The sequence below is a fragment of the Balearica regulorum genome, chromosome 1 (assembly GCF_011004875.1).
Source record: "Balearica regulorum gibbericeps isolate bBalReg1 chromosome 1, bBalReg1.pri, whole genome shotgun sequence".
Taxonomy (NCBI): domain Eukaryota; kingdom Metazoa; phylum Chordata; class Aves; order Gruiformes; family Gruidae; genus Balearica; species Balearica regulorum.
Window position 1 is genome coordinate 188,234,614 of NC_046184.1, and position 8,833 is coordinate 188,243,446.

Here is an 8,833-nt window from a genome sequence, read left to right on the forward strand (position 1 = left end):
AGCTGGTATTTGGTGTTTGTTTGGACAAGTTATTTTTAACAGTAATCTTTGTAAGTGTATGTAGACTGAGGGGAAAAAAAAAAAAAAAGGTTTGTCACATTGATGTGTGGCCATGGAGCCTCTTCTGCATGCCTGTGCTCTGCTCGTAAAGGCTTTTCCTTTATCACTAGCTACTAAATGCCACTGGGAGGTAAACACTTCCCCAGCTGAAATTTCCCCAGAAACTATCACATAGGTACCACAAGCGGGAGGTGTGAGCGGGAGGAGGCAGGGAAATGCCCTAGCAGGATGCTGCATTGAACCCCCCTTTTTCCGGGGTGCGCTGCCTCCCACAGAGAGCCCTGGCACACCTCTGCTCTCTAAGCAGGCTGGGTGTCCAGGGCAGGGCCCCGCACGAGTCCCTCGCAGCTGGGACCCTGTCTCACCGCTCGGGAGGTGGCTGTTTCTGCCGGGAGCTTCAGGCTTGGGCTGCTCCTGCTCAGCCTCAGACACAGTAGCAGAAGGCTTCTGCTCTGGTGGCAGGCACTGTGGAATTGGTCTGGTTTTCTGGGAAAGGCATTTGTATCCCTGTTATAAATATCCCTTTTGCACACTTAGTAGAATAACGCACGCAGCAAACGGCATTGGTGAGCTTGCAGTGGTTTTTGTTAATGCTCTGTCTCCACCAGAACAAACGCTTAGGAAATAAATGGAGTTTGGGGAGTTTCCTCAGAATTAACCAGGCCTGGCACTGCTGTCTCGGGCGGTCAGCACTGGATTGTGTAAGGAGGGATGTTGTAAATAAAAAAATAGCGCTGTCATATTTATTCCCAAGAACTCTGTGTTGAAGTGTGGCCAGCCTATCTTTAAAAGAAGTATTTCAGAGGTGGTTTCCATACAGGCTATAAAATAGAAGGGAAAATGGGCGAGAGGTGCAGAGCAACTTTGCCAGGCAGAGAGAAAGAAATTATGATGATAAATTTAAAAAGAGAAAATGAGGGGATGTAAAAGAAAAGCACAAAGAATGGATGATGACAGTGTGTCGAAGTACTCTGCTTCTCGCACATCTTAAGAAAACACTTAGTTACGGTGAAATGAACAGGAAGGAGAAACAGTGATTTTTACGTAGCCCACGAAGGACCCCGGAGCCTTGTTACAGAGCGTGATCGTACTTAGGAAGGCATGAAACCAAAATTAACCACCTGAAGTTTGAAAAGGATCTAAAACCGCCCATGCTTAAACACGTGAATGGCTTTTTCTGAACAGAGCAGGAAGAAAGTCCTCCCGTGGACCACAGCCTGAAGCAGCAGCTCGGCCCCCGGCAGCGGGGTGATGCGGGGGGACGCTCACCAGGTCCCGCCGGCTTCGGTTCTGCAGGGCCAGCCTCTCCTGCTCCTCCGAGGACCTGCGGCCTCGGGCAATGCTCACTGCCCCCCTGCCCCACACTTGCAAAGCTGCCGGGCGCCCACCACTGACTGCCAGGCATTACGATAAAATTGAAAAGAAAAGAAGGAACAAGAGCTGGTAGCTCAAGGGCAAGTTGAGAAAAGACACCCGGAAAATCCATGGAAACCCTTCTCCGGAGGGGAGGCTACATCTGCAAAATCTTACCAGTTTGATGCAGACACACAAAGCTTGTGAAAGCTTTACAGTCTAAACAGTTGTGACAGAGAAAGAGTGATGGTCTCTGATTAACAGATCATTAGTATGAGATCTACCCATGGCTGCTTGCCCGTCCAGCCTCCTGCGAGCCCGCTGGGACAGTTGTTGTGACAGCTTAATACATTTATTGATACCTGCTTTTAAGTCAGTAGTTTGTCACATCTGTTAGGCTGTCCCATTGAGCTGCCATAAACAAAGCTGCTAAAGTTATTGGGAAAACATTTGCCTATTCCGTTAACTTCAGTTAAGTATTCCTGCTGCTAAGACCCACATTCATTCTAACAACAGTCATGTTTTTCTCGTACTTTGGATCCCGGTGTATGAAGAACAGGGAAAGCAGCGGTCACTGCAACCGGCAGTGCTGGGGCAAGCAGCAGAAAGTCACTCCCCGGCAATCTTCCTGGTTTCTATCTAATTTCCATATTCATTAAACAAACAGCTGTATGTGGTAGATACAGCTCCACAATAAATATGGGGTATGATATTCCCTGGCTCTAACAAACACAACTTCATTTGCATTTGCAGCGTGATAACACTACATCACCATTTCGCTTAACATGACTCTAAATACGTATCAGACTATATAAACTGGACAATAGCTAATACCAATATTTTGCTCCTCTATTTAATCAGATGATAGCCTGATCTGCGTCTGATCAACACATGCTCGTGAGGGAGTCAAAGCACTTCACACTTCGAGGTTTATTGCTTATTTCCCACTCAGCAAAATATATCTGTAGGTCTGAGGTACTCACAGTTAACTGAAGCTCTTGCTGGATTGGAAACAAACGGTTCTTCTGGTCTTTGTGGAGCATTTCTGCATTTGTTTTTTTTACCAATTGTTGTACAATTTACAAAGAATTTTACAGCACTTCATTACAAAAAGACAAACAAATCCTGTTTTCCTTTCCCCCATCTCTTCAGAAGTTGTGTGAACCAAGCAAACAAGATTTCTCACAAGGACATCTCCTGCAAGGAATTAAAACCTTTGAATATCGGTTTCTAAATGCCGCCATTCCAAAAAGTAGTTGCCAGAAACCAGATAGCGGCACTGGCTTTGCTGGATCCTTCCAGGGAAAAAGCACGATGCTGCGAAGACGACCCCCCCTTGGGGCTGCACAGAGCGACGCCAGGCATCCCACGGGAAACTCCTTCCCTGCTTGCCGCTCTCAATTTTGGTATTTTGGAATTTTGGTATCACCGGGGCAGGGCAAGGAGACTGCCACCTCCTTCCCCTGTGTCACCTGCCCTCTTGCATGGCAGGCTCTCCCCTCGGCTGGCACTGGCCTGGGTCTGTAAATAAAAAAGGCTTTTGTTGTCTCTTTTTCCTCTTCTTTAATGTATCAATTAGAAATAACATTTTAAAAAAGAAATAGAATAAAAATAGAAATAAAAAAATCAGACAGACACCTAGCCAGAGGTGCCTCAAGGCAATAGACCTTTTGGTGAACGAAGACCTTCCAAGTTCAAAGCTGCTCTTTCACTTGCCAAAACGATGTCACCTCCAAAGGCGCTTTGCAGCTGGCCCGGCAAAACCCAGAGGTGCAGGGACGCATCTTGTCTCCCGACAGCCATCCCCTTACAATCCCACTGGGCACCTGCTGCACCGCTCCCACAGGAAACACAAAGCCTAAGGCCATCTCTGCAATTCAAACGAAAAGTAAGTGGAAAAAGAAGAGCTGGGTATAAAGCGCCACCTCCTATTTGACCTAGGAACAGGCTTACCTTCACCAAAAGAAGCCACTGTTACGTTAAAATTAGTATCCAGAGGTATACTGACACTTTCAGGGACTATTTACAAATTGGTTTACTTTTCCTATGTGGTCCTGGGCACCTATGATGCTGCGCTGGAGCTTTGGTGTGGGTTTCCTGGAACTCAGAAGAAAACTGGGGGAAAACACTGTGGCTGGAGCTGAGGTTGCATCTGGGGGGCAGATATGAAATTAAATCTCGCAGGCACTTTGTACCAGTGGATCTTAAAACATTTTCTCACTGGGCAAAGGACAGCATCTCCACTGTGCCACAGGCTCAAGCCCAGTTATTGTACATTTCATGCTGATGCAGGCTCAGGGTCTTGGATGAGCTCCAAACCACTGGGAGCAGAAGAAATGCTGTCTTCTGCTCAGTGTCCCCACTGAAGGAAACCTCTGGTGACCCCAAATGTCAAGGCTGATGCCACCCAGCGCTTCCACGGGCCACACAAATCTCACAGCACGCTACCTAAGCTGGTGACTTCCAGAGCATTTAGAAAAGCCAACCCTGGACCAGGAAACAGCTGTCTGGGTTGGGAAGTACCTAACAGAGACGAGCTCCAAACCTCCTCCTGCAGCAGCTCTGAGAAGCAGCAAGCACTGCTCCGTTCAGCCTGGGGGTGGGCACATCCAAGAGTTCCTGTCCTCAGCCCCCCCACAGCCAGGGCAGAGCTCCTCTCAGTCCCTTTTGGAGTGGCCACGGGCTCCCAGGCCCCCTTGGGCAGCAGAAGTCCAATGGTACATACCAGGGGTGGGGGTAGCATATACCCAGGGAGAGGACAGAGTGGTGGGACTGACAGCGCTGTCCTGCCTCCCACTTCATCTTCCCGTCGGATCACCCTGCCTTCCGAGGTGAGACCCTGCTACTTCTGTCTCCACCTTTGGATTCCATCCGGCATCTTCCTCCCCTCGCTGCAAAGCATGGATAACCCTGTCTGCCTTCTCTCCTTTTCCCTTCCCTCCTTCTAGCCAGCACTCACCAGGAGGATTCCCTTACTGCCCTTTCAGCAGCTGTCTGTGACAAATCTCTCTGCCAAGGGTCTCATCCGGGCTGCAGGGGCTGGTGCTGAGCCAGATGCCTGGACCACAGCCCATCCCCACCAGCCATGAGCCTGTATGAGCTTGTGTTAAAGTTGTTTAAAGTTTTTAACACTAACCTGTGTGAGTTGGTGTTAGAAAAGATTTTTTTTTTTCCCCCAAGATATGGAGAAGGAAGCCCTTGCTTTATGTGCCTTCGGGTTTGGGGCACTGCAGTGGTGGGCTGACCCTGGCCAGAGGCCAGGCAGCCCCCAAAGCTGCTCTGTCACTGCCCTCCTCAGCTGGGCAGGGGACAGAAAATATAACGAAAGGCTCGTGGATCGAAATAAGGACAGGGAGAGATCACTCACCAGTTACTGCCATGGGCAAAACAGGCTCAACTCAGTGAAATTAGTTTAATTTATTTCCAATCAAATCAGAGTAGGGTAATGAGAAAATAAACCCCAAATCTTAGAACACCACCCCACACCCCTCCCTTCTTCCCAGGCTCAACTTCACTCCAAATTTCTCTCCCTCCTCCCCCCCAGCGGCACAGGGGTACAGGCATCGGGGGTTGTGGTCAGTACATCACACGTCATCTCTGCCGCTCCTTCCTCCTCAGGGGGAGGACTCCTCACACTCTGCCCCTGCTCCAGCCTGGGGTCCCTCCCACAGGAGACAGTCCTCCACCAACTTCTCCAACGTGAGTCCTTCCCACGGGCTGCAGTTCTTCACCAGCTGCTCCAGTGGTGGGTCCCTTCCATGGGGTGCAGACCTTCAGGAACAGACTGCTCCAGCGTGGGTCCCCCACAGGGTCACAAGTCCTGCCAGCAAACCTGCTCCAGCGTGGGCTTCTCGCTCCACAGGGCCACAGGTCCTGCCAGGAGCCTGCTCCAGTGCGGGCTTCCCATGGGGTCACAGCCTCCTTCAGGCATCCACCTGCTCCGGTGTGGGGTCCTCCAGGGGCTGCAGGTGGATATCTGCTCCACCATCAACCTCCATGGGCTGCAGGGGGACAGCCTGCCTCACCATGGTCTTCTCCACAGGCTGCAGGGGAATCTCTGCAAAACCTTGCCACCCTCGAGCCCCGGCATGATGAAATGTCCCGAGCACCGCGAAGATGCAAGGAGTTCTTGAAGTGATTAAGTGCAATAGGTCATTTATATGACTGTCAGTGAGTCAAAAAGTAATAGCTACACCTCAATTAAATGAGCAAAACCTAAGCCCCCTAAAGTGCAGTGAACATTAAACCCAAGAAATTTGGTGACCCTGGCAGACGTGGAAGCAGGAGAGAGTCATGCTCCATCCCTAGCAAAGTTGGTGGGGCCTGATGACTTAAAATACAAACACTAAATAAAAGTCAACAAAAACATAAATAAAAAATAATTTAAAAAGCACAAGATGTGACACAAATAGGTCAGCTCTAAACCAAGTTGTTCTTCACCTTTGGGGCACTTCACAGCTTCACCCTCTCCTTGTCAGTCACCTCCCTTCACTATCCAGAGGCTGGCGCTGCTGCCGAGCACCCTGCGATGCCCACCTCTATTTCCACATTCGCTGTGAGGGGGAGGAGGGAGTTCCCAGACAAAAGTGTTGGTTCCCCAGCCCACTTGCACAGTTGGGAAGAAATCTCCCCCAAAACACCCTTAAAGCTAATCATCGTCATCCCTCAAATCTCTCCTAAGAGCTCACCTTTCTCCTGATGCTTACTGAGAAGTCTCCAAACCAAAGCCACAGCTGGGTACCAGTCAGATGTAATGCACCAGATGTAACATGTTCTAAATCTGGGACTTCACCAACTCCCCCTGCAGTTAGTGACACAGAGCCCAAATTCAGCACAGTGAACCACCCTGAGAGGCGTTACCTGGAAATCACTGAAACCAGCATGGAGTGGCAGAAATGCGAGATGAGATTGTATATTCACCTGGAATGGAAGGAGAACCACCACCAGTGGATGGACGCTGTATGAGGCACTCGGATCCCTCTGGAGGGCGGTGCAATCGCTGTATCAGAGATGACAGCCGCCCTGGCCAGAGTAGGAGATAAAAGGCAGCAAAAGCATAAAACTAACTAATTTTTTTTCCAGAACCTATTTAAGATATCCTGCATGACAAGGAGCAGCACAGCAGAACACAAAGGATGGTGGGATCCCAGATGCCCTCGCACCCTGCCCTCCCAAGCAGCAGCCACTAATGGGTCTTATAGTTGCCACAGCAAAAGCGAATCACGTCTACATCAGCACTCTCAGAAACTCAGCTATGATGTCAGACGACTACAAATGCTTATGTTCCTGCTCAGTGTCATGAAGCCCACGACAGCTCCACAAGACTCAGTACCTGCCTGCTGTTGTATCAGTGGTACCCACGCACTGCAGGACACTGCAATGTTGCCATGCTCTGAGGCTCTGCAGAGGTTGCAAAGCAATTCCAGGAAGTCTTTGAAAGCAACACAAAAATGGCCTGGCTTCTGCTGTAAATCAAGGATACCAGCACGGACTGGCCTGCAGCTAAACTGATTATGAAGGGAAGCATAAGGCCCAACAAATGTGTAACTCCTGTGCAACAAATTTTGCCCATCTTAACAAGGAAATCAGTTCCCCAATTTGAATTTAGGTCTGCTCTTTGTCTGTGCTGTGCAAATATGCCCCAGGCAAGTTGTGTTTTGACCCTGTGAAAGTGGACGTTGTCCATAACCACAGAAGAGGAATCTGGAGAGAGGCTCTGTGTCCCTCTTTCCTGCAGCAGCTGAGCACAGCATAGGGAATATTTCCTTAGTTCACAGTTTCCATTCTGCTGACACCGAGCCAGACAGCATTCACAGATTGGTAGAACTTGGAAGGGACCTCTGGAGATCATCTAGTCCAACCCCCCTGCTAAAGCAGGATCACCTACAGCAGGTTGCACAGAATCGCATCCAGGCGGGTTCTGAATATCTCCGGAGGAGACTCCACAACCTCTCTGGGCAGCCTGTCCCCGTGCTCGGTCACCCTCACAGTGAAGAAGTTTTCCCTCATGTTCAGATGGAACTTCCTCTGTTCCAGTTTGTGCCTGTTGCCCCTTGTCCTGTCACTGAGCACCACTGAAAAGAGTCTGGCCCCATCCTCTAGACATCCACCCTTTAGATATTTATAAGTGTTGATGAGATCCCCTCTCAGTCTTCTCTCCTTCTCAGCCCTGGAAGTTATTTGAGGCTTGTAGGCATTACCTCTTCACAGTGCTTCATTTCAACAGAGTTCAGCAGAGCCTGCTGGGCTGACCTGGACAAGCTCTATCTGTCTCATTCACTTACCCCCAGCATGCTGCTCCCCTGGAGCAAACCCGTGCGTTGACCATAGCGTGAGGGACTGGCCCTGCTGGGTCAGGGCAGGAGGGCAGGCTGCTGCCTTCAGCCATCGAGGAAGATGGAGGGGCCTTCACCCCTTCCCTTACACTAGCTCTCTCAGCGAGACCTTCACAAAAATGAGTTCTCTGCATGCCCAGACGGAAACACGTGATCCCTGTTCAGCAGCTATTGCACTATCGCAGGTCTGCAGGATCCCTGCCCTCAGACCTAGCCCTTGCACTGAGAAGCTAGGCTAAGGGAGCTGAGATAAGGCGAGCTGCTCCCACGTGGAGCAGTGGCACATTTTTCCTGCCTCTGGGAAGTTACCATAAAGATGAAGAAGGAACAGACTCAGAACGTGGTAACGTTTGCTCCTTTCCATGTCACTTGTTGTGAAGGGAGATCCCTCCTGAAGAGCCTGATAACAGGAGGGAAGCAGGGGAGGATGGAGTTGCCTGAAAACAGCCCTGGCTGAGACAAGCCTAGAAAGGTATAGGAAAATGCAGAAGAGCAGCAGGAGGTGGTCCCATGGAGCAGACCCCCCTTCCACACAGAAGAGACCCACCCAGCTCCATTTCTTCCTTGTATGGTCTATTCCCTCCTTATTATTTTCTCTTCGCTAACTGATTTGGTCTCCAAAGTCCATTTTGCAGCTGTTGGTGAGAAACAACAGCTCTTGTCAGGAGCTTGTAATAGACAGAGTCTTCATTTTCAGTTTGTTTCCTTCTTTTCAGACACTTCTTGCTTTGTAAAGTGCATGTGTGTGCGAGGAGCAATCTGGCTCCAGGTCACCTTTCCATGTGGAAATATCAAGTGTATTTCATTTTAGTCTGGGCTCTAAGATCACTGCATTTATTTCTAAATAGGGAAACAAATTTGACTTCTTGCTTCCTTGTCACCAAAACATGGGACAGAGCCGTCAAAAGAAACACATAACAGTAAAAAAAATTGTCAGGTAATCTCTGTTACAGATTGGGAGAAAAATTCAAGTCAGACTGTTTGACAGCACACATCACTGCATTATAACTGATGCCCAAAAAGACAACCTTAGAAGAAATTGTCTCTGTTGGTTTGCAGACTGAAAGAGCAGACGGGGTGCTGGT